At 43.9% G+C, this 27,380-nt stretch overlaps 1 long non-coding RNA gene across 11 annotated transcripts in view; it reads right to left on the bottom strand.

Annotated features, from left to right (window-relative positions):
* The window catches only part of LOC125963368 (uncharacterized), a 441,676-nt gene that overhangs the window by 185,643 nt on the left and 228,653 nt on the right, over positions 1–27,380 (bottom strand). Inside the window, exon 3 of one of the 11 annotated variants that reach the window (XR_007475244.1) lies at positions 18,529–18,613. The exons of the other annotated variants lie outside the window; for them this stretch is intronic. This is a non-coding gene — a long non-coding RNA (uncharacterized LOC125963368). Of the gene's footprint in view, positions 1–18,528; positions 18,614–27,380 lie in introns of those variants that run through there. 11 annotated transcript variants of the gene reach the window in all.

Below are 27,380 nucleotides of genomic sequence, written 5' to 3'. Positions count from 1 at the left end.
GCGTGTGTACAGGGGCATAAACGCAGCAGTGATAGGATTGGAGAGGTTCGGTGAGCAAATGAAGACCCTTTGAAGTCATATTGCATGGTACCCATTCCACGGGTCTCAACTCTCCAGGTTTAAGGGATTTTTCCTTCAGATAAATCATGTATGTGGAACCCAGAATATGATCAACCATGTGATCGGGAGACGTGTTCCAATATGTCTCAGTTCTGGTCCCCTGGTACTCGGGTGCAACATTCCAGATGCTTTACTAACACTCTCCCGACTTGGAGAGTCAGTGCCTTTAACCTCCTGCTTGGCCCAGTTTGCAATTTCTGCGGAAGATGAACAGGAATAGGGAGAACCAATGAGAGACTAGCTGGAGGTGTCTGGACGGGCAAATTTAACTCTCATTTCCCACCAGGAAGAGGAATTAACCGAAGGCTCAGCATGCCGTGCTGGAACCAGATTAGGGCCTGAAGCAATCCTGCGGTGTTGCGGGCAGCTCACAAGAAAGCGAGTTGAAGAAAGGAGCTCAGGGGCACTGTAATTCACAAACCTGCAGAGTTATAAATGACAGCTATCGTCCAAAAATATAGTGAAGTAAGGCTGCCAAGAGGACTTCAAAGCGGGGCAGAATTGCAGGAAACCGATTTCAGGAGGTAGACTGGAATTGCATTTAAAGCATAGGAAAAGAGGCAGAGCGTCGACAATGATGCATTTGGCCAAAAAGGGCGTATGCGTTTTTTCCTGAATATATTCAGGAAAAAACGCATACGCCCTTTTTGGCCAACCAAGCAGGCTTGCAAAGGAAATCTGCACTACAATGAAGTCTCACTTCCCCCCAGTCAAAAGGGCCATCTGAAATAAGTGTAAAATCCAGAAAGGCAGGACAGGCCATGGAGTACTGGGAGCCTTGTTATGCTGATGGGCGGGATGTATATTGCCAACAGCCACTCGGGAGAAGTGTATGGTGTTTCCTGAAACATCTAAACAACAAAGCAACAGAGCCTAGGGCACTTCCACTTATGGCCCTATAGCTTAGGGAAAATAAAATCAAAAAGACACAGCCACCCATAAGTTTGGGACAGCTCTGTTTACAAGAAACTCGTTTACGGGACTAGTTCAATATCGCAGAAAGTGAAAAATGGATAAAGAAGTTGTGGTACTTACGTACAATGCAATATCACTCAGCAATGATATCTATATCATCTGGCCCATAGCAGCATAATGAGTGGATTCAGGTATGATGATTCTAACTGAAATAAGTCACACAGGAAAAGAAACATCATAAGATATCACTAATACACGGAATGTAAACTTGGCTACACAGGAACTGGATTACAAAAGAGAACAGGGTCTCAAATTTAGAAAACCAACTTATGCTTCCTTAAGGGGAAAGGTGAGTAGGGGTTCTGCATAAAACCAGAGATTGAAATGAGTACAGATAAAGTTCCTTAAGCCAAATATATAATAGACGAGAGCTACTCCTTGCTCAACGAAATGGACTCAAGACCCCATATTAAACGCCTAAGAATGTACCCTACTAGTAAGTATCTTAAAACCTATGGATCGCTATGGCTCCGAAAGAGAATCAAGCGTGTGTACAGGGGCATAAACGCAGCAGTGATAGGATTGGAGAGGTTCGGTGAGCAAATGAAGACCCTTTGAAGTCATATTGCATGGTACCCATTCCACGGGTCTCAACTCTCCAGGTTTAAGGGATTTTTCCTTCAGCTAAATCATGTATGTGGAACCCAGAATATGATCAACCGTGTGATCGGGAGACGTGTTCCAATATGTCTCAGTTCTGGTCCGCTGGTACTCGGGTGCAACATTCCAGACGCTTTACTAACACTCTCCCGTCTTCGAGAGACAGTGCCTTTAACCTCCTGTTTGTCCCAGTTTGCAATTTCTGCGGAAGATGAACAGGAATAGGGAGAACCAATGAGAGACTAGCTGGAGGTGTCTGGACGGGCAAATTTAACTCTCATTTCCCACCAGGAAGAGGAATTAACCAAAGGCTCAGCGTGCCTTGCCAGAACCAGATTAGGGCCTGAAGCAATCCTGCGGTGTTGCGGCCAGCTCACAAAAAAGCGAGTTGAAGAAAGGAGCTCAGGGGCACTGTAATTCACAAACCTGCATAGTTATAAATGACAGCTATCGTCCAAAAATATACTGAAGTAAGGCTGCCAGGAGGACTTGAAAGCGGGGCAGAATTGCAGGAAACCGATTTCAGGAGGTAGATTGGAATTGCATTTAAAGCATAGGAAAAGAGGCAGAACGTCGACAATGATGCACTTGGCCAAAAAGTGCGTATGCGATTTTTCCTGAATATATTCAGGAAAACACGCATACGCCCTTTTTGGTCAACCAAGCAATTTTGCAAAGGAAATCTGCATTACAATGAAGTCTCACTTCCCCCCGGTCAAAAGGGCCATCTGAAAAAAGTGTAAAATCCAGAAAGGCAGGACAGGCCATGGAGAACTGGGAGCCCTGTTATGCTGATGGGGGGGATGTAATTTGCCAACAGCCACTCGTGAGAAGTGTATGGTGTTTCCTGAAACATCTAAAAAACAAAGCAACAGAGCCTAGGGCACTTCCACTTATGGTCCTATAGCTTAGGGAAATTAAAATAAAAAAGACACAGCCACCCCAAAGTTTGGGACGGCTCAGATTACAAGAACCTCCTTTACGGTACAAGTTCAATATCGCAGAAAGTGAAAAATGGATAAAGAAGTCGTGGTACTTACGTACAATGCAATATCACTCAGCAATGAAATCTATGTCATCAGGCCCGTAGCAGCATAATGAGTGGACTCAGGTATGAACATTCTAACTGAAATAAGTCACACAGAAAAAGAAACATCATAAGATATCACTAATACACGGAATGTAAACTTGGCTACACAGGAACTGGATTACAAAACAGAACAGGTTCTCAAATTTAGAAAACCAACTTATGATTGCTTAAGGGGAAAGGTGAGTTGGGGTGCTGCATAAAACCAGAGATTGAAATGAGCACAGATAAAGTTCCTTAAGCCAAATATGGAATAGACAAGAGCTACTCCTTGTTCAATGAAATTTACTCAACACCCCATATTAAACGCCTAAGAATGTACCTGACAAGTAAGTATCTTAAAACCTATGGATTGCTATGTCTCCGAAAGAGAATCAAGCGTGTGTACAGGGGCAAAAAGGCTGCAGTGATAGGATTGGAGAGGTTCGGTGAGCAAATGAAGACCCTTTGAAGTCATATTGCATGGTACCCATTCCACGGGTCTCAACTCTCCAGGTTTAAGGGATTCTTCCTTCAGCTAAAACATGCATGTGGAACCCAGAGTATGACCAACCGTGTGATCGGGAGACGTGTTCAAATATGTCTCAGTTTTCGACCCCTGGTACTCGGGTGCAACATTCCAGACGCTTTACTAACGCTCTCCCAACTTGGAGAGTCAGTGCCTTTAACCTCCTGTTTGGCCCAGTTTGCAATTTCTGCGGAAGATGAACAGGAATAGGGAGAACCAATGAGAGACTAGCTGGAGGTTTCTGGACGGGCAAATTTAACTCTCATTTCCCACCAGGATGATGAATTCACCAAAGGCTCAGCGTGCCGTGCCGCAACCAGATTAGGGCCTGAAGCAATCGTGCGGTGTTGCGGCCAGCTCACAAGAAAGCGAGTTGAAGAAAGGAGCTCAGGGGCACTGTAATTCACAAACCTGCAGAGTTATAAATGACAGCTATCGTCCAAAAATGTACTGAAGTAAGGCTGCCAAGAGGACTTGAAAGTGGGGCAGAATTGCAGGAAACCGATTTCAGGAGGTAGACTGGAATTGCATTTAAAGCATAGGAAAAGAGGCAGAACGTCGACAATGATGCCATTGGCCAAAAAGGGCGTATGCGTTTTTTCCTGAATATATTCAGGAAAAAATGCATACGCCCTTTTTGGCCCACCAAGCAAGCTTGCAAAGGAAATCTGCACTACAATGAAGTCTCACGTCCCCCCGGTCAAAAGGGCCATCTGAAAAAAGTGTAAAATCCAGAAAGGCAGGACAGGCCATGGAGAACTGGGAGCCTTGTTATGCTGATGGGTGGGATGTAAATTGCCAACAGCCACTCGGGAGAAGTGTATGGTGTTTCCTGAAACATCTAAAAAACAAAGCAACAGAGCCTAGGGCACTTCCACTTATGGTCCTATAGCTTAGGGAAATTAAAATCAAAAAGACACAGCCACCCCAAAGTTTGGGACGGCTCTGTTTACAAGAACCTCGTTTACGGTACAAGTTCAATATCGCAGAAAGTGAAAAATGGATAAAGAAGTTGTGGTACTTATGTACAATGCAATATCACTCAGCAATGAAATCTATGTCATCAGGCCCGTAGCAGCATAATGAGTGGATTCAGGTATGATGATTCTAACTGAAATAAGTCACACAGAAATAGAAATATCATAAGACATCACTAATACACGGAATGTAATCTTGGCTACACAGGAACTGGATTACAAAACAGAACAGGGTCTCAAATGTAGAAAACCAACTTATGCTTGCTTAAGGGGAAAGGTGAGTTGGGGTGCTGCATAAAACCAGAGACTGAAATGAGCACAGATAAAGTTCCTTAAGCCAAATATGGAATAGACAAGAGCTACTCCTTGCTCAACGAAATGGACTCAACACCCCATATTAAACGCCTAAGAATGTACCCGACTAGTAAGTATCTTAAAACCTATGGATTGCTATGTCTCTGAAAGAGAATCCAGCCTGTGTACAGGGGCACAAACGCAGCAGTGATAGGATTGGAGAGGTTCGGTGAGCAAATGAAGACCCTTTGAAGTCATATTGCATGGTACCCATTCCACGGGTCTCAACTCTCCAGGTTTAAGGGATTCTTCCTTCAGCTAAAACATGCATGTGGAACCCAGAGTATGATCAACCGTGTGATCGGGAGACCTGTTCCAATATGTCTCAGTTTTCGTCCCCTGGTACTCGGGTGCAACATTCCAGACGCTTTACTAACACTCTCCCGACTTGGAGAGTCAGTGTCTTTAACCTCCTGTTTGGCCCAGTTTGCAATTACTGCGGAATATTTCCAGGAATAGGGAGAACCAATGAGAGACTAGCTGGAGGTGTCTGGATGGGCAAATTTAACTCTCATTTCCCACCAGGAAGAGGAATTAACCAAAGGCTCAGCGTGCCGTGCCGGAACCAGATTAGGGCCTGAAGCAATCCTGTGGTGTTGCGGCCAGCTCACAAGAAAGCGAGTTGAAGAAAGGAGCTCAGGGGCACTGTAATTCACAAACCTGCAGAGTTATAAATGACAGCTATCGTCCAAAAATATACTGAAGTAAGGCTGCCAAGAGGACTTGAAAGCGGGGCAGAATTGCAGGAAACCGATTTCAGGAGGTAGACTGGAATTGCATTGAAAGCAGAGGAAAAGAGGCAGATCCTCCACAATGATGCACTTGGCCAAAAAGGGCGTATGCGTTTTTTCCTGAATATATTCAGGAAAACACGCATACGCCCTTTTTGGCCAACCAAGCAAGCTTGCAAAGGAAATCTGCACTACAATGAAGTCTCACTTCCCCCCAGTCAAAAGGGCCATCTGAAAAAAGTGTAAAATCCAGAAAGGCAGGACAGGCCATGGAGAACTGGGAGCCTTGTTATGCTGATGGGTGGGATGTAAATTGCCAACAGCCACTCGGGAGAAGTGTATGGTGTTTCCTGAAACATCTAAAAAACAAAGCAACAGAGCCTAGGGCACATCCACTTATGGTCCTATAGCTTAGGGAAATGAAAATCAAAAAGACACAGCCACCCCAAAGTTTGGGACAGCTCTGTTTACAAGAACCTCGTTTACAGTACAAGTTCAATATCGCAGAAAGAGCAAAATGGGTAAAGAAGTTGTGGTACTTACGTACAATGCAATATCACTCAGCAATGAAATCTATGTCATCAGGCCCGTAGTAGCATAATGAGTGTATTCAGGTATGATGATTCTAACTGAAATAAGTCACACAGAAAAAGAAACATCATAAGATATCACTAATACACGGAATGTAAACTTGGCTACACAGGAACTGGATTACAAAACAGAACAGGGTGTCTCTCTATTTAGAAAACCAACTTATGCTTGCTTAAGGGGAAAGGTGAGTTGGGGTGCTGCATAAAACCAGAGATTGAAATGAGCACAGATAAAGTTCCTTAAGCCAAATATGGAATAGACAAGAGCTACTCCTTGTTCAACGAAATGGACTCAACACCCCATATCAAACGCCTAAGAATGTACCTGACTAGTAAGTATCTTAAAACCTATGGATTTCTATGTCTCTGAAAGAGAATCCAGCGTGTGTACAGGGGCATAAAAGCAGCAGTGATAGGATTGGAGAGGTTCGGTGAGCAAATGAAGACCCTTTGAAGTCATATTGCATGGTACCCATTCCACGGGTCTCAACTCTCCAGGTTTAAGGGATTCTTCCTTCAGCAAAAACATGTATGTGGAACCCAGAGTATGATCAACCGTGTGATCGGGAGACGTGTTCCAATATGTCTCAGTTCTCGTCCCCTGGTACTCGGGTGCAACATTCCAGACGCTTTACTAACACTCTCCCGACTTGGAGAGTCAGTGCCTTTAACCTCCTGTTTGGCCCAGTTTGCAATTGCTACAGAAGATTAACAGGAGTATGGAGAACCAATGAGAGACTAGCTGGAGGTGTCTGGACGGGCAAATTTAACTCTCATTTCCCACCAGGAAGAGGAATTAACCAAAGGCTCAATGTGCCGTGCCGGAACTAGATTAGGGCCTGAAGCAATCCTGCGGAGTTGCGGCCAGCTCACAAGAAAGCGAGTTGAAGAAAGGAGCTCAGGGGCACTGTAATTCACAAACCTGCAGAGTTATAAATGACAGCTATCGTCCAAAAATATACTGAAGTAAGGCTGCCAAAAGGACTTGAAAGCGGAGCAGAATTGCAGGAAACTGATTTCAGGAGGTAGACTGGAATTGCATTTAAAGCATAGGAAAAGAGGCAGAACGTTGACAATGATGCACTTGGCCAAAAAGGGCCTATGCGTTTTTTCCTGAATATATTCAGGAAAAAACGCATAGGCCCTTTTTGGCCAACCAAGCAAGCTTGCAAAGGATATCTGCACTACAATGAAGTCTCACTTCCCCCCGGTCAAAATGGCCATCTGAAAAAAGTGTAAAATCCAGAAAGGCAGGACGGGCCATGGAGAACTGGGAGCCTTGTTATGCTGATGGGTGGGATGTAAATTGCCAACAGCCACTCGGGAGAAGTGTATGGTGTTTCCTGAAACATCTAAAAAACAAAGCAACAGAGCCTAGGGCACTTCCACTTATGGTCCTATAGCTTAGGGAAATTAAAATCAAAAAGAGACAGCCACCCCAAAGTTTGGTACGGCTCTGTTTACAAGAACCTCATTTACGGTACAAGTTCAATATCGCAGAAAGCGAAAAATGGATAAAGAAATTGTGGTACTTACGTACAATGCAATATCACTCAGCAATGAAATCTATGTCATCAGGCCCGTAGCAGCATACTGAGTGGATTCACGTATGATGATTCTAACTGAAATAAGTCACACAGAAAATGAAACATCATAAGATATCACTAATACATGAAATGTAAACTTGTCTACACAGGTACTGAATTACAAAACAGAACAGAGTCTCAAATTTAGAAAACCAACTTATGCTTGCTTAAGGGGAAAGTTGAGTTGGGGTACTGCATAAAACCAGAGATTGAAATGAGCACAGATAAATTTCCTTAAGCCAAATATGTAATAGACAAGAGCTACTCCTTGCTCAACGAAATGGACTCAACACCCCATATTAAACGCCTAAGAATGTACCTGAGTAGTAAGTATCTTAAAACCTATGGATTACTATGTCTCTGAAAGAGAATCAAGCTTGTGTACAGGGGCATAAACGCAGCAGTGATAGGACTGGAGAAGTTTGGTGAGCAAATGAAGACCCTTTGAAGTCATATTGCATGTTACCCATTCCACGGGTCTCAACTCTCCAGGTTTAAGGGATTCTTCCTTCAGCTAAAACATGCATGTGGAACCCAGAGTATGATCAACCGTGTGATTGGGAGACGTGTTCAAATATGTCTCAGTTTTCGTCCCCTGGTACTCGGGTGCAATATTCCAGATGCTTTACTAACACTCTCCCGACTTGGAGAGTCAGTGCCTTTAACCTCTTGTTTGGCCCAGTTTGCAATTTCTGCGGAAGATGAACAGGAATAGGGAGAACCAATGAGAGACTAGCTGGAGGTGTCTGGACGGGCAAATTTAACTCTCATTTCCCACCAGGAAGAGGAATTAACCAAAGGCTCAGCGTGCCGTGCCGGAACCAGATTAGGGTCTGAAGCAATCGTGCGGTGTTGCGGACAGCTCACAAGAAAGCGAGTTGAAGAAAGGAGCTCAGGGGCACTGTAATTCACAAACCTGCAGAGTTATAAATGACAGCTATCGTCCAAAAATATACTGAAGTAAGGCTGCCAAGAGGACTTGAAAGCGGGACAGAATTACAGGAAACCGATTTCAGGAGGTAGACTGGAATTGCATTTAAAGCATAGGAAAAGAGGCAGAACGTCGAGAATGATGCACTTGGCCAAAAAGTGTGTATGCGTTTTTTCCTGAATATATTCAGGAAAAAACGCATACGCCATTTTTGGTCAACCAAGCAAGCTTGCAAAGGAAATCTGCACTACAATGAAGTCTCATTTCCCCCGGTCAAAAGGGCCATCTGAAAAAAGTGTAAAATCCAGAAAGGCAGGACGGGCCATGGAGAACTGGGAGCCTTGTTATGCTGATGGGTGGGATGTAAATTGCCAACAGCCACTCAGGAGAAATGTATGGTGTTTCCTGAAACATCTAAAAAACAAAGCAACAGAGCCTAGGGCACTTCCACTTATGGTCCTATAGCTTAGGGAAATTAAAATCAAAACGACACAGCCACCCCAAAGTTTGGTACGGCTCTGTTTACAAGAACCTCGTTTTCGGTACAAGTTCAATATCGCAGAAAGTGAAAAATGGATAAAGAAGTTGTGGTACTTACGTACAATGCAATATCACTCAGCAATGAAATCTATGTCATCAGGCACTTAGCAGCAGAATGAGTGGATTCAGGTATGAAGATTCTAACTGAAATAAGTCACACAGAAAAAGAAACATCATAAGATATCACTAATACACGGAATGTAAACTTGGCTACACAGGAACTGGATTACAAAACAGAACACGGTCTCAAATTTAGAAAAATAACTTATGCTTGCTTAAGGGGAAAGGTGAGTTGGGGTGCTGCATAAAACCAGAGATTGAAATGAGCACAGATAAAGTTCCTTAAGCCAAATATGGAATAGACAAGAGCTACTCCTTGCTCAACGAAATGGCCTCAACACCCCATATTAAACGCCTAAGAATGTACCTGACTAGTAAGTATCTTAAAACCTATGGATTGCTATGTCTCCGAAAGAGAATCAAGCGTGTGTACAGGGGCATAAACGCAGCAGTGATAGGACTGGAGAAGTTTGGTGAGCAAATGAAGACCCTTTGAAATCATATTGCATGGTACCCATTCCACGGGTCTCAACTCTCCAGGTTTAAGGGATTCTTCCTTCAGCTAAAACATGCATGTGGAACCCAGAGTATGATCAACCGTGTGATCGGGAGACGTGTTCAAATATGTCTCAGTTTTTGACCACTGGTAGTCGTGTGCAACATTCCAGATGCTTTACTAACACTCTCCCGACTTGGAGAGTCAGTGCCTTTAACCTCCTGTTTGGCCCAGTTTGCAATTTCTGTGGAAGATGAACAGGAATAGGGAGAACCAATGAGAGACTAGCTGGAGGTGTCTGGACGGGCAAATTTAACTCTCATTTCCCACCAGGAAGAGGAATTAACCAAAGGCTCAGCGTGCCGTGCCGGAACCAGATTAGAGCCTGAAACAATCCTGCGGTATTGCGGCCAGCTCACAAGAAAGCGAGTTGAAGAAAGGAGCTCAGGGGCACTGTAATTCACAAACCTGCAGAGTTATAAATGACACCTATCGTACAAAAATATACTGAAGTAAGGCTGCCAAGAGGACTTGAAAGCGGGGCAGAATTGCAAGAAACCGATTTCAGGAGGTAGACTGGAATTGCATTGAAAGCATAGGAAAAGAGGCAGAATGTCGACAATGATGCACTTGGCCAAAAAGGGCGTATGCGTTTTTTCCTGAATATATTCAGGAAAAAACGCATACGCCCTCTTTGGCCAACCAAGCAAGCTTGCAAAGGAAATCTGCACTACAATGAAGTCTCACTTCCCCCCGGTCAAAAGGGCCATCTGAAAAAAGTGTAAAATCCAGAAAGGCAGGACAGGCCATGGAGAACTGGGAGCCTTGTTATGCTGATGGGTGGGATGTAAATTGCCAACAGCCACTCGGGAGAAGTGTATGGTGTTTCCTGAAACATCTAAAAAACAAAGCAACAGAGCCTAGGGCACTTCCACTTATGGTCCTATAGCTTAGGGAAATTAAAATCGAAAAGACACAGCCACCCCAAAGTTTGGGACGGCTCAGATTACAAGAACCTCCTTTACAGTACAAGTTCAATATTGCAGAAAGTGAAAAATGGATAAAGATGTTGTGGTACTTACGTACAATGCAATATCACTCAGCAATGAAATCTATGTCATCAGGCCCATAGCAGCATAATGAGTGGACTCAGGTATGAACATTCTAACTGAAATAAGTCACACAGAAAAAGAAACATCATAAGATATCACTAATACACGGAATGTAAACTTGGCTACACAGGAACTGGATTACAAAACAGAACAGGTTCTCAAATTTAGAAAACCAACTTATGCTTGCTTAAGGGGAAAGGTGAGTTGGGGTGCTGCATAAAACCAGAGATTGAAATGAGCACAGATAAAGTTCCTTAAGCCAAATATGGAATAGACAAGAGCTACTCCTTGCTCAACGAAATGGACTCAACACCCCATATTAAACGCATAAGAATGTACCTGACAAGTAAGTATCTTAAAACCTATGGATTGCTATGTCTCCGAAAGAGAATCAAGCGTGTGTACAGGGGCAAAAAGGCTGCAGTGATAGGATTGGAGAGGTTCGGTGAGCAAATGAAGACCCTTTGAAATCATATTGCATGGTACCCATTCCACGGGTCTCAACTCTCCAATTTAAGGGATTCTTCCTTCAGCTAAAACATGCATGTGGAACCCACAGTATGATCAACTGTGTGATCGGGAGACGTGTTCAAATATATCTCAGTTTTCGTCCCCTGGTAATCGGGTGCAACATTCCAGACGCTTAACTAACACTCTCCTGACTTGGAGAGTCAGTGCCTTTAACCTCCTGTTTGGCCCAGTTTGCAATTTCTGCGGAAGATGAACAGGAATAGGGAGAACCAATGAGAGACTAGCTGGAGGTGTCTGGACGGGCAAATTTAACTCTCATTTCCCACCAGGAAGAGGAATTAACCAAAGCCTCAGCGTGCCGTGCCGCAACTAGATTACAGCCTGAAGCAATCCTGCGGTGTTGCGGCCATCTCACAAGAAATCGAGTTGAAGAAAGGAGCTCAGGGGCACTGTAATTCACAAACCTGCAGAGTTATAAATGAAAGCTGTCGTCCAAAAATATAGTGAAGTAAGGCTGACAAGAGGACTTGAAAGTGGGGCAGAATTGCAGGAAACCGATTTCAGGAGGTAGACTGGAATTGCATTTAAAGCATAGGAAAAGAGGCAGAACGTGGACAATGATGCACTTGGCCAAAAAGGGCGTATGCGTTTTTTCCTGAATATATTCAGGAAAAAACTCATATGCCCTTTTCGGCCAACCAAGCAAGCTTGCAAAGGAAATCTGCACTACAATGAAGTCTCACTTCCCCCCTGGTCAAAAGGGCCATCTGAAAAAAGTGTAAAATCCAGAAAGGCAGGACAGGCCATGGAGAACTGAGAGCCTTGTTATGCTGATGGGCGGGATGTAAATTGCCAACAGCCACTCGGGAGAAGTGTATGGTGTTTCCTGAAACATCTAAAAAACAAAGCAACAGAGCCTAGGGCACTTCCACTTATGGTCCTATAGCTTAGGGAAATTAAAATCAAAAAGACACAGCCACCCCAAAGTTTGGGATGGCTCTGTTTACAAGAACCTTGTTTACGGTACAAGTTCAATATCGCAGAAAGTGAAAAATGGATAAAGAAGTTGTGGTACTTACGTACAATGCAATATCACTCAGCAATGAAATCTATGTCATCAGGCCCGTAGCAGCATAATGAGTGGACTCAGGAATGAACATTCTAACTAAGTCACACAGAAAAAGACACATCATAAGATATCACTAATACACGGAATGTAAACTTGGCTACACAGGAACTGGATTACAAAACAGAACAGGGTCTCAAATTTAGAAAACCAACATGCTTGCTTAAGGGGAAAGGTGAGTTGGGGTGCTGCAGAAAACCAGAGATTGAAATGAGCACAGATAAAGTTCCTTAAGCCAAATATGTAATAGACAAGAGCTACTCCTTGCTCAACGAAATGGACTCAACACCCCATATTAAACGCCTAAGAATGTACCTGACTAGTAAGTATCTTAAAACCTATGGATTGCTATGTCTCTGAAAGAGAATCAAGCATGTGTACAGGGGCATAAACGCAGCAGTGATAGGATTGTTGAGGTTCGGTGAGCAAATGAAGACCCTTTGAAGTCATATTGCATGGTACCCATTCCACGGGTCTCAACTCTCCAGGTTTAAGGGATTCTTCCTTCAGCTAAAACATGCATGTGGAACCCAGAGTATGATCAACTGTGTGATCGGGAGACCTGTTCCAATATGTCTCAGTTTTTGTCCCCTGGTACTCGGGTGCAACTTTCCAGACACTTTACTAACACTCTCCCGACTTGGAGAGTCAGTGCCTTTAACCTCCTGTTTGGCCAGTTTGCAATTTCTGCGGAATATTTCCAGGAATAGGGAGAACCAATGAGAGACTAGCTGGAGGTGTCTGGATGGGCAAATTTAACTCTCATTTCCCACCAGGAAGAGGAATTAACCAAAGGCTCAGCGTGCCATGCCGGAACAAGATTAGGGCCTGAAGCAATGGTGCGGTGTTGCGGCCAGCTCACAAGAAAGAGAGTTGAAGAAAGGAGCTCAGGGGCACTGAAATTCACAAACCTGCAGAGTTATAAATGACAGCTATCATCCAAAAATATACTGAAGTAAGGCTGCCAAGAGGACTTGAAAGCGGGGCAGAATTGCAGGAAACCGATTTCAGGAGGTAGACTGGAATTGCATTGAAAGCATAGGAAAAGAGGCAGAACGTCGACAATGATGCACTTGGCCAAAAAGGGCGTATGCGATTTTTCCTGAATATATTCAGGAAAACACGCATACTCCCTTTTTGGTCAACCAAGCAATTTTGCAAAGGAAATCTGCATTACAATTAAGTCTCACTTCCCCCCGGTCAAAAGGGCCATCTGAAAAAAGTGTAAAATCCAGAAAGGCAGGACAGGCCATGGAGAACTGGGAGCCTTGTTATGCTGATGGGCGGGATGTAAATTGCCAACAGCCACTTGGGAGAAGTGTATGGTGTTTCCTGAAACATCTAAAAAACAAAGCAACAGAGCCTAGGGCACTTCCACTTATGGTCCTATAGCTTAGGGAAATTAAAATCAAAAAGACACAGCCACCCCAAAGTTTGCGACGGCTCTGTTTACAAGAACCTCGTTTACGGTACAAGGTCAATATCGCAGAAAGTGAAAAATGGATAAAGAATTTTTGGTACTTACGTACAATGCAATATCACTCAGCAATGAAATCTATGTCATCAGGCCCGTAGCAGCATAATGAGGGGATTCAGGTATGATGATTCTAACTGAAATAAGTCACACAGAAAAAGAAACATCATAAGACATCACTAATACACGGAATGTAAACTTGGCTACACAGGAACTGGATTACAAAACAGAACAGGGTCTCAAATGTAGAAAACCAACTTATGCTTGCTTAAGGGGAAAGGTGAGTTGGGGTGCTGCATAAAACCAGAGATTGAAATGAGCACAGATAAAGTTCCTTAAGCCAAATATGGAATAGACAAGAGCTACTCCTTGCTCAACAAAATGGACTCAACACCCCATATTAAACGCCTAAAAATGTACTTGACTAGTAAGTATCTTAAAACCTATGGATTGCTATGTCTCTGAAAGAGAATCAAGCATGTGTACAGGGGCATAAACGCAGCAGTGATAGGATTGTTGAGGTTTGGTGAGCAAATGAAGACCCTTTGAAGTCATATTGTATGGTACCCATTTCACGGGTCTCAACTCTCAAGGTTTAAGGGATTCTTCCTTCAGCTAAAACATGCATGTGGAACCCAGAGTATGATCAACCGTGTGATCGGGAGACGTGTTCCAATATGTCTCAGTTCTCGTCCCCTGGTTCTCGGGTGCAACATTCCAGACGCTTTACTAACACTCTCCCGACTTGGAGAGTCAGTGCCTTTAACCTCCTGTTTGGCCAGTTTGCAATTTCTGCGGAATATTTCCAGGAATAGGGAGAACCAATGAGAGACTAGCTGGAGGTGTCTGGATGGGCAAATTTAACTCTCATTTCCCACCAGGAAGAGGAATTAACCAAAGGCTCAGCGTGCCGTGCCGGAACAAGATTAGGGCCTGAAGCAATCCTGTGGTGTTGCGGCCAGCTCACAAGAAAGCGAGTTGAAGAAAGGAGCTCAGGGGCACTGTAATTCACAAACCTGCAGAGTTATAAATGACAGCTATCGTCCAAAAATATACTGAAGTAAGGCTGCCAAGAGGACTTGAAAGCGGGGCAGAATTGCAGGAAACCGATTTCAGGAGGTAGACTGGAATTGCATTGAAAGCAGAGGAAAAGAGGCAGAACGTGGACAATGATGCACTTGGCCAAAAAGGGCGTATGCCTTTTTGCCTGAATATATTCAGGAAAATACGCATACGCCCTTTTTGGTCAACCAAGCCATTTTGCAAAGGAATCTGCACTACAATGAAGTCTCACTTACCCCGGGTCAAAAGGGCCATCTGAAAATAGTGTAAAATCCAGAAAGGCAGGACAGGCCACGGAGAACTGGGAGCCTTCTTATGCTGATGGGCGGGATGTAAATAGCCAACAGCCACTCGGGAGAAGTGTATGGTGTTTCCTGAAACATCTAAAAAACAAAGCAACAGAGCCTAGGGCACTTCCACTTATGGTCCTATAGCTTAGGGAAATTAAAATCAAAAAGACACAGCCACCCCAAAATTTGGGACGGCTCTGTTTACAAGAACCGCGTATATGGTACAAGTTCAATATCGCAGAAAGTGGAAAATGGATAAAGAAGTTGTGGTACTTACGTAGAATGCAATATCACTCAGGAATGAAATCTATGTCATCAGGCCCGTAGCAGCATAATGAGTGGATTCAGGTATGATGATTCTAACTGAAATAAGTCACACAGAAAAAGAAACATCATAAGATATCACTAATACACGGAATGTAAACTTTGCTACACAAGAACTGAATTACAAAACAAAACAGGGTCTCAAATTTAGAAAACCAACTTATGCTTGCTTAAGGGGAAAGGTAAGTTGGGGTGCTGCATAAAACCAGAGATTGAAATGAGCACAGATAAAGTTCCTTAAGCCAAATATGGAATAGACAAGAGCTACTCCTTGCTCAACGAAATGGACTCAACACCCTATATTAAACGCCTAAGAATGTACCCGACTAGTAAGTATCTTAAAACCTATGGATTGCTATGTCTCTGAAAGAGAATCCAGCCTGTGTACAGGGGCACAAACGCAGCAGTGATAGGATTGGAGAGGTTCGGTGAGCAAATGAAGACCCTTTGAAGTCATATTGCATGGTACCCATTCCACGGGTCTCAACTCTCCAGGTTTAAGGGATTCTTCCTTCAGCTAAAACATGCATGTGGAACCCAGAGTATGATCAACCGTGTGATTGGGAGACCTGTTCCAATATGTCTCAGTTTTCGTCCCCTGGTACTCGGGTGCAACATTCCAGACGCTTTACTAACACTCTCCCGACTTGGAGAGTCAGTGCCTTTAACCTCCTGTTTGGCCCAGTTTGCAATTACTGCGGAATATTTCCAGGAATAGGGAGAACCAATGAGAGACTAGCTGGAGGTGTCTGGATGGGCAAATTTAACTCTCATTTCCCACCAGGAAGAGGAATTAACCAAAGGCTCAGCGTGCCTTGCCGGAACCAGATTAGGGCCTGAAGCAATCCTGCGGTGTTGCGGCCAGCTCACAAGAAAGCGAGTTGAAGAAAGGAGCTCAGGGGCACTGTAATTCAAAAACCTGCAGAGTTATAAATGACAGCTATCGTCCAAAAATATACTGAAGTAAGGCTGCCAAGAGGACTTGAAAGCAGGGCAGAATTGCAGGAAGCCGATTTCAGGAGCTAGACTGGAATTGCATTTAAAGCATAAGCAAAGAGGCACAACGTCGACAATGATGCACTTGGCCAAAAAGGGTGTATGCGTTTTTTCCTGAATATATTCAGGAAAAAACGCATCCGCACTTTTTGGCCAACCAAGCAAGCTTGCAAAGGGAATCTGCACTACAATGAAGTCTCACTTCCCCCCGGTCAAAAGGGCCATCTGAAAAAAGTATAAAATCCAGAAAGGCAGGACAGGCCATGGAGAACTGGGAGCCTTGTTATGCTGATGGGTGGGATGTAAATTGCCAACAGCCACTCGGGAGAAGTGTATGGTGTTTCCTGAAACATCTAAAAAACAAAGCAACAGAGCCTAGGGCACTTCCACTTATGGCCCTATAGGTTAGGGAAATTAAAATCAAAACGACACAGCCACCCCAAAGTTTGGGACGGCTCTGTTTACAAGAACCTCGTTTACGGTACAAGTTCAATATCGCAGAAAGCGAAAAATGGATAAAGAAGTTGTGGTACTTACGTACAATGCAATATCACTCAGGGATGAAATCTATGTCATCAGGCCCGTAGCAGCATAATGAGTGGATTCAGGTATGATGATTCTAACTGAAATAAGTCACACAGAAAAAGAAACATCATAAGATGTCACTAATACACAGAATGTAAACTTGGCTACACAGGAACTGGATTACAAAACAGAACAGGGTCTCAAATTCAGAAAACCAACTTATGCTTGCTTAAGGGGAAAGGTGAGTTGGGGTGCTGCATAAAACCAGAGATTGAAATGAGCACAGATAAAGTTCCTTAAGCCTAATATGTAATATACAAGACCTACTCCTTCCTCAACGAGATGGACTCAACACCCCATATTTAACGACTAATAATGTACCTGACTAGTAAGTATCTTAAAACCTATGTATTGCTATGTCTCTGAAAGAGAATCCAGCGTGTGTACAGGGGCATAAACGCAGCAGTGATAGGATTGGAGAGGTTCAGTGAGCAAACGAAGACCGTTTGAAGTCATATTGCATGGTACCCATTCCACGGGTCTCATCTCTCCAGGTTTAAGGGATTCTTCCTTCAGGTAAAACATGCATGTGGAACCCAGAGTATGATCAACCATGTGATCGGGAGACGTGTTCTACTATGTCTCCGTTTTCGTCCCCTGGTACTCGGGTGCAACATTCCAGACGCTTTACTAACACTCTCCCGACTTGGTGAGTCAGTGCCTTGAACCTCCTGTTTGGCCCAGTTTGCAGTTTCTGCGGAAGATGAACAGGAATAGGGAGGACCAATGATAGACTAGCTGGAGGTGTCTGGACGGGAAAATTTAACTCTCATTTCCCACCAGGAAGAGGAATTAACCAAAGGCTCAGCGTGTCGTTCCCGAACCAGATTAGGTCCTGAAGCAATCCTGCGGTGTTGCGGCCAGCTCACAAGAAAGCGAGTTGAAGAAAGGAGCTCAGGGGCACTGTAATTCACAAACCTGCAGAGTTATAAATGACAGCTATCGTCCAAAAATATACTGAAGTAAGGCTGCCAAGAGGACTTGAAAGCGGGGCAGAATTGCAGGAAACCGATTTCAGGAGGTAGACTGGAATTGCATTTAAAGAATAGGAAAAGAGGCAGAACGTCGACAATGATGCACTTGGCTAAAAAGTGCGTAGGCATTTTTTCCTGAATATATTCAGGAAAAAACGCATACGCCCTTTTTGGCCAACCAAGCAAGCTTGCAAAGGAAATCTGCACTACAATGAAGTCTCACTTCCCCCCGGTCAAAAGGGCCATCTGAAAAAAGTGTAAAATCCAGAAAGGCAGGACAGGCCATGGAGAACTGGGAGCCTTGTTATGCTGATGGGCGGGATGTAAATTGCCAACAGCCACTCTGGAGAAGTGTATGGTGTTTCCTGAAACATCTAAAAAACAAAGCAACAGAGCCTAGGGCACTTCCACTTATGGTCCTATAGCTTAGGGAAATTAAAAGCAAAAAGACACAGCCACCCAAAAGTTTGGGACGGCTCTGTGTATAAGAACCTCGTTAACGGTACAACTTCAATATCGCAGAAAGCAAAAAATGGATAAACAAGTTGTGGTACTTATGTACAATGCTATATCACTCAGCAATGAAATCTATGTCATCAGGCCCATAGCAGCACAATGAGTGGATTCAGGTATGATGATTCTAACTGAAATAAGTCACACAGAAAAAGAAACATCATAAGATATCACTAATACATGGAATGTAAACTTGGCTACACAGGAACTGAATTACAAAACAGAAGAGGGTCTCAAATGTAGAAAACCAACTTATGCTTGCTTAAGGGAAAGATGAGATGGCGTGCTGCATAAAACCAGAGATTGAAATGAGCACAGATATAGTTCCTTAAGCCAAATATGTAACAGACGAGAGCTACTCCTTGCTCAACGAAATGCACTCAACACCCCATATTAAATGCCTAAGAATGCACCTGACTAATAAGTATCTTAAAACCTATGGATTGCTATGTCTCTGAAAGAGAATCAAGCGTGTGTACAGGGCCACAAACGCAGCAGTGATAGGATTGGAGAGGTTCGGTGAGCAAATGAAGACCCTTTGAAGTCATATTGCATGGTACCCATTCCACGGGTCTCAACTCTCCAGGTTTAAGGGATTCTTCCTTCAGCTAAAACATGCATGTGGAACCCAGAGTATGATCAACCGTGTGATCGGGAGACGTGTTCAAATATGTCTAAGTTTTCGTCCCCTGGTACTCGGGTGCAACATTCCAGATGCTTTACTAACACTCTCCTGACTTGGAGAGTCAGTGCCTTTAACCTCCTGTTTGGCTCAGTTTGCTATTTCTGCGGAAGATGAACAGGAATAGGGAGAACCAATGAGAGACTAGCTGGAGGTGTCTGGACGGGCAAATTTAACTCTCATTTCCCACCAGGAAGAGGAATTAACCAAAGGCTCAGCGTGCCATGCCGGAACCAGTTTAGGGCTTGAAGCAATCCTGCGGTGTTGCGGCTAGCTCAGAAGAAAGCGAGTTGAAGAAAGGAGCTCAGGGGCACTGTAATTCACAAACCTGCAGAGTTATAAATGACAGCTATCGTCCAAAAATATACTGAAGTAAGGCTGCCAAGAGGACTTGAAAGCGGGGCAGAATTGCAGGAAGCCGATTTCAGGAGGTAGACTGGAATTGCATTTAAAGCATAAGCAAAGAGGCACAACGTCGACAATGATGCACTTGGCCAAAAAGGGTGTATGCGTTTTTTCCTGAATATATTCAGGAAAAAACGCATCCGCACTTTTTGGCCCACCAAGCAAGCTTGCAAAGGGAATCTGCACTACAATGAAGTCTCACATCCCCCCGGTCAAAAGGGCCATCTGAAAAAAGTATAAAATCCAGAAAGGCAGGACAGGCCATGGAGAACTGGGAGCCTTGTTATGCTGATGGGCGGGATGTAAATTGCCAACAGCAACTCGGTAGAAGTGTATGGTGTTTCCTGAAACATCTAAAAAACAAAGCAACAGAGCCTAGGGCACTTCCACTTATGGCCCTATAGGTTAGGGAAATTAAAATCAAAACGACACAGCCACCCCAAAGTTTGGGACGGCTCTGTTTACAAGAACCTCGTTTACGGTACAAGTTCAATATCGCAGAAAGCGAAAAATGGATAAAGAAGTTGTGGTACTTACGTACAATGCAATATCACTCAGGGATGAAATCTATGTCATCAGGCCCGTAGCAGCATAATGAGTGGATTCAGGTATGATGATTCTAACTGAAATAAGTCACACAGAAAAAGAAACATCATATGATGTCACTAATACACAGAATGTAAACTTGGCTACACAGGAACTGGATTACAAAACAGAACAGGTTCTCAAATTCAGAAAACCAACTTTTGCTTGCTTAAGGGGAAAGGTGAGTTGGGGTGCTGCATAAAACCAGAGATTGAAATGAGCACAGATAAAGTTCCTTAAGCCAAATATGTAATAGACGAGAGCTACTCCTTGCTCAACGAAATGCACTCAACACCCCCTATTAAACGCCTAAGAATGTACCTGACTAGTAAGTATCTTAAAACCTATGGATTGCTATGTCTCCGAAAGAGAATCAAGCGTGTGTACAGGGGCATAAAAACAGCAGTGATAGGATTGGAAAGGTTCGGTGAGCCAACGAACACCCTTTGAAGTGATATTGCATGGTACCCATTCCACGGGTCTCAACTCTCCAGGTTTAACGGATTCTTCCTTCAGCTAAAACATGCATGTGGAACCCAGAGTATGATCAACCGTGTGATCGGGAGACGTGTTCAAATATGTCTCAGTTTTCATCCACTGGTACTCGGGTGCAACATTGCAGATGCTTAACTAACACTCTCCCGACTTGGAGAGTCAGTGCCTTTAACCTCCTGTTTGGCCCAGTTTGCAATTTCTGCAGAAGATGAACAGCAATAGGGAGAACCAATGAGAGACTAGCTGGAGGTGTCTGGATGGGCAAATTTAACTCTCATTTCCCACCAGGAAGAGGAATTAACCAAAGGCTCAGCATGCCATGCCGGAACAAGATTAGGGCCTGAAGCAATCCTGCGGTGTTGCGGCCATCTCACAAGAAATCGAGTTGAAGAAAGGAGCTCAGGGGCACTGTAATTCACAAACCTGCAGAGTTATAAATGACAGCTATCGTCCAAAAATATACTGAAGTAAGGCTGCCAAGAGGACTTGAAATCGGGGCAGAATTGCAGGAAACCAATTTCAGGAGGTAGACTGGAATTGCATTTAAAGCATAGGAAAAGAGGCAGAACGTGGACAATGATGCACTTGGCCAAAAAGGGTGTATTCGATTTTTCCTGAATATATTCAGGAAAAAACGCATACGCCCTTTTTGGTCAACCAAGCAATTTTGCAAAGGAAATCTGCACTACAAAGAAGTCTCACTTCCCCCGGGTCAAAAGGGCCATCTGAAAAAAGTGTAAAATCCAGAAAGGCAGGACAGGCCATGGAGAACTGGGAGCCTTGTTATGCTGATGGGCAGGATGTAAATTGCCAACAGCCACTCGGGAGAAGTGTATGGTGTTTCCTGAAACATCTAAAAAACAAAGCAACAGAGCCTAGGGCACTTCCACTTATGGTCCTAGAGCTTAGGGATATTAAAATCAAAACGACACGGCCACCCCAAAGTTTGGGACGGCTCTGTTTACAAGAACCTCGTTTACGGTACAAGTTCAATATCGCAGAAAGCGAAAAATGGATAAAGAAGTTGTGGTACTTACGTACAATGCAATATCACTCAGGAATGAAATCTATGTCATCAGGCCCGTAGCAGCATAATGAGTGGATTCAGGTATGATGATTCTAACTGAAATAAGTCACACAGAAAAAGAAACAATATAAGTTGTCACTAATACACGGAATGTAAACTTGGCTACACAGGAACTGGATTACAAAACAGAACAGGGTCTCAAATTAAGAAAACCAACTTATGCTTGCTTAAGGGGAAAGGTGAGTTGGGGTGCTACAGAAAACCAGAGATTGAAATGAGCACAGATAAAGTTCCTTAAGCCAAATATGGAATAGACAAGAGCTACTCCTTGCTCAACGAAATGGACTCAACACGCCATATTAAACGCCTAAGAATGTACCTGACTAGTAAGTTTGTTAAAACTTATGGATTGCTATGTCTCCGAAAGAGAATCCAGCCTGTGTACAGGGGCATAAACGCAGCAGTGATAGGATTGGAGAGGTTCGGTGAGCAAATGAAGACCCTTTGAAGTCATATTGCATGGTACCCTTTCCACGGGTCTCAACTCTCCAGGTTTAAGGGATTCTTCCTTCAGCTAAAACATGCATGTGGAACCCAGAGTATGATCAACCGTGTGATCGGGAGACGTGTTCCAATATGTCTCATTTTTCGTCCCCTGGTACTCGGGTGCAACATTCCAGACGCTTTACTAACACTCTGCCGTCTTGGAGAGTCAGTGCCTTTAACCTCCTGTTTGGCCCAGTTTGCAATTACTGCGGAATATATCCAGGAATAGGGAGAACCAATGAGAGACTAGCTGGAGGTGTCTGGATGGGCAAATTTAACTCTCATTTCCCACCAGGAAGAGGAATTAACCAAAGGCTCAGCATGCCGTGCCAGAAACAGATTAGGGCCTGAAGCAATCCTGCGGTGTGCGGCCAGCTCACAAGAAAGCGAGTTGAAGAAAGGAGCTCAGGGGCACTGTAATTCACAAACCTGCAGAGTTATAAATGACAGCTATCGTCCAAAAATATACTGAAGTAAGGCTGCCAAGAGGACTTGAAAGCGGGGCAGAATTGCAGGAAACCGATTTCAGGAGGTAGACTGGAACTGCATTTAAAGCATAGGAAAAGAGGCAGAACGTCCACAATGATGCATTTGGCCAAATAGTGCGTAGGCGTTTTTTCCTGAATATATTCAGGAAAAAACGCGTACGCACTATTTGGCCAACCAAGCAAGCTTGCAAAGGAAATCTGCACTACAATGAAGTCTCACTTCCCCCCGGTCAAAAGGGCCATCTGAAAAAAGTGTAAAATCCAGAAAGGCAGGACAGGCCATGGAGAACTGGGAGCCTTGTTATGCTGATGGGCGGGATGTAAATTGCCAACAGCCACTCGGGAGAAGTGTATGGTGTTTCCTGAAACATCTAAAAAACAAAGCAACAGAGCCTAGGGCACTTCCACTTATGGCCCTATAGGTTAGGGAAATTAAAATCAAAACGACACAGCCACCCCAAAGTTTGGGACGGCTCTGTTTACAAGAACCTCGTTTACGGTACAAGTTCAATATCGCAGAAAGCGAAAAATGGATAAAGAAGTTGTGGTACTTACGTACAATGCAATATCACTCAGGGATGAAATCTATGTCATCAGGCCCGTAGCAGCATAATGAGTGGATTCAGGTATGATGATTCTAACTGAAATAAGTCACACAGAAAAAGAAATATCATAAGACATCACTAATACACGGAATGTAAACCTGGCTACACAGGAACTGGATTACAAAACAGAACAGGGTCTCCAATGTAGAAAACCAACTTATGCTTGCTTAAGGGTAAAGGTGAGTTGCGGTGCTGCATAAAACCAGAGATTTAAATGAGCACAGATAAAGTTCCTTAAGCCAAATATGGAATAGACAAGAGCTACTCCTTGCTCAACGAAATGGACTCAACACCCCATATTAAATGCCTAAGAATGCACCTGACTAATAAGTATCTTAAAACCTATGGATTGCTATGTCTCCGAAAGAGAATCAAGCGTGTGTACAGGGCCATAAACGCAGCAGTGATAGGATTGGAGAGGTTCGGTGAGCAAATGAAGACCCTTTGAAGTCATATTGCATGGTACCCATTCCACGGGTCTCAACTCTCCAGGTTTAAGGGATTCTTCCTTCAGCTAAAACATGCATGTGGAACCCAGAGTATGATCAACCGTGTGATCGGGAGACGTGTTCAAATATGTCTAAGTTTTCGTCCCCTGGTACTCGGGTGCAACATTCCAGATGCTTTACTAACACTCTCCCGACTTGGAGAGTCAGTGCCTTTAACCTCCTGTTTGGCCCAGTTTGCTATTTCTGCGGAAGATGAACAGGAATAGGGAGAACCAATGAGAGACTAGCTGGAGGTGTCTGGACGGGCAAATTTAACTCTCATTTCCCACCAGGAAGAGGAATTAACCAAAGGCTCAGCGTGCCGTGCCGGAACCAGTTTAGGGCTTGAAGCAATCCTGCAGTGTTGCGGCTAGCTCACAAGAAAGCGAGTTGAAGAAAGGAGCTCAGGGGCACTGTAATTCACAAACCTGCAGAGTTATAAATGACAGCTATCGTCCAAAAATATACTGAAGTAAGGCTGCCAAGAGGACTTGAAAGCGGGGCAGAATTGCAGGAAGCCGATTTCAGGAGGTAGACTGGAATTGCATTTAAAGCATAAGCAAAGAGGCACAACGTCGACAATGATGCACTTGGCCAAAAAGGGTGTATGCGTTTTTTCCTGAATATATTCAGGAAAAAACGCATCCGCACTTTTTGGCCAACCAAGCAAGCTTGCAAAGGGAACCTGCACTACAATGAAGTCTCACATCCCCCCGGTCAAAAGGGCCATCTGAAAAAAGTATAAAATCCAGAAAGGCAGGACAGGCCATGGAGAACTGGGAGCCTTGTTATGCTGATGGGCGGGATGTAAAATGCCAACAGCCACTCGGGAGAAGTGTATGGTGTTTCCTGAAACATCTAAAAAACAAAGCAACAGAGCCTAGGGCACTTCCACTTATGGCCCTATAGGTTAGGGAAATTAAAATCAAAACGACACAGCCACCCCAAAGTTTGGGACGGCTCTGTTTACAAGAACCTCGTTTACGGTACAAGTTCAATATCGCAGAAAGCGAAAAATGGGTAAAGAAGTTGTGGTACTTACGTACAATGCAATATCACTCAGGGATGAAATCTATGTCATCAGGCCCGTAGCAGCATAATGAGTGGATTCAGGTATGATGATTCTAACTGAAATAAGTCACACAGAAAAAGAAACATCATATGATGTCACTAATACACAGAATGTAAACTTGGCTACACAGGAACTGGATTACAAAACAGAACAGGGTCTCAAATTCAGAAAACCAACTTATGCTTGCTTAAGGGGAAAGGTGAGTTGGGGTTCTGCATAAAACCAGAGACTGAAATGAGCACAGATAAAGTTCCTTAAGCCAAATATGGAATAGACAAGAGCTACTCCTTGCTCAACGAAATGGACTCAACACCCCATATTAAACGCCTAAGAATGTACCTGACTAGTAAGTATCTTAAAACCTATGGATTGCTATGTCTCCGAAAGAGAATCAAGCGTGTGTACAGGGGCATAAACACAGCAGTGATAGGATTGGAGAGGTTCGGTGAGCAAATGAAGACCCTTTGAAGTCATATTGCATGGAACCCATTCCACGGGTCTCAACTCTCCAGGTTTAAGGGATTCTTCCTTCAGCTAAAACATGCATGTGGAACCCAGAGTATGATCAACCGTGTGATCGGGAGACGTGTTCCAATATGTCTCAGTTCTCGTCCCCTGGTACTCGGGTGCAACATTCCAGATGCTTTACTAACACTCTCCCGACTTGGAGAGTCAGTGCCTTTAACCTCCTGTTTGGCCCAGTTTGCAATTTCTGCGGAAGATGAACAGGAATAGGGAGAACCAATGAGAGACTAGCTGGAGGTGTCTGGACGGGCAAATTTAACTCTCATTTCCCACCAGGAAGAGGAATTAACCAAAGGCTCAGCATGCCGTGCCAGAAACAGATTAGGGCCTGAAGCAATCCTGTGGTGTGCGGCCAGCTCACAAGAAAGCGAGTTGAAGAAAGGAGCTCAGGGGCACTGTAATTCACAAACCTGTAGAGTTATAAATGACAGCTATAGTCCAAAAATATACTGAAGTAAGGCTGCCAAGAGGACTTGAAAGCGGGGCAGAATTGCAGGAAACCGATTTCAGGGGTAGACTGGAATTGCATTTTAAGCATAGGAAAAGAGGCAGAACGTCCACAATGATGCATTTGGCCAAAAAGTGCATAGGCGTTTTTTCCTGAATATATTCAGGAAAAAACGCATACGCACTATTTGGCCAACCAAGCAAGCTTGCAAGGGAAATCTGCACTACAATGAAGTCTCACTTCCCCCCGGTCAAAAGGGCCATCTGAAAAAAGTGTAAAATCCAGAAAGGCAGGACAGGCCATGGAGAACTGGGAGCCTTGTTATGCTGATGGGTGGGATGTAAATTGCCAACAGCCACTCGGGAGAAGTGTATGGTGTTTCCTGAAACATCTAAAAAACAAAGCAACAGAGCCTAGGGCACTTCCACTTATGGTCCTATAGCTTAGGGAAATTAAAATCAAAAAGACACAGCCACCCCAAAGTTTGGGACGGCTCTGTTTACAAGAACCTCGTTTACGGTACAAGTTCAATATCGCAGAAAGTGAAAAATGGATAAAGAAGTTGTGGTACTTATGTACAATGCAATATCACTCAGCAATGAAATCTATGTCATCAGGCCCGTAGCAGCATAATGAGTGGATTCAGGTATGATGATTCTAACTGAAATAAGTCACACAGAAATAGAAATATCATAAGACATCACTAATACACGGAATGTAATCTTGGCTACACAGGAACTGGATTACAAAACAGAACAGGGTCTCAAATGTAGAAAACCAACTTATGCTTGCTTAAGGGGAAAGGTGAGTTGGGGTGCTGCATAAAACCAGAGACTGAAATCAGCACAGATAAAGTTCCTCAAGCCAAATATGGAATAGACAAGAGCTACTCCTTGCTCAACGAAATGGACTCAACACCCCATATTAAACGCCTAAGAATGTACCTGACTAGTAAGTATCTTAAAACCTATGGATTGCTGTGTCTCCAAAAGAGAATCAAGCATGTGTACAGGGGCATAAATGCAGCAGTGATAGGATTGGAGAGGTTTGGTGAGCAAATGAAGACCCTTTGAAGACATATTGCATGGTACCCATTCCACGGGTCTCAACTCTCCAGGTTTAAGGGTTTCTTCCTTCAGCTAAAACAAGCATGTGGAACCCAGAGTATGATCAACCGTGTGATCGGGAGACGTGTTCAAATATGTCTCAATTCTCGTCCCCTGGTACTCGGGTGCAACATTCCAGATGCTTTACTAACATTCTCCCGACTTGGAGAGTCAGTGCCTTTAACCTCCTGTTTGGCCCAGTTTGCAATTTCTGCGGAAGATGAACAGGAATAGGGAGAACCAATGAGAGACTAGCTGGAGGTGTCTGGACGGGCAAATTTAACTCTCATTTCCCACCAGGAAGAGGAATTAACCAAAGGCTCAGTGTGACGTGCCGGAACCAGATTAGGGCCTGAAGCAATCCTGCGGTGTTGCGGCCAGCTCACAAGAAAGCGTGTTGAAGAAAGGAGCTCAGGGGCACTGTAA

This window comes from Orcinus orca, unplaced genomic scaffold (genome assembly GCF_937001465.1).
Source record: "Orcinus orca unplaced genomic scaffold, mOrcOrc1.1 scaffold_61, whole genome shotgun sequence".
NCBI lineage: Eukaryota > Metazoa > Chordata > Mammalia > Artiodactyla > Delphinidae > Orcinus > Orcinus orca.
Note: the sequence above shows the minus strand (reverse complement) of the source record. Positions and strands in the feature narration are given on the sequence as shown.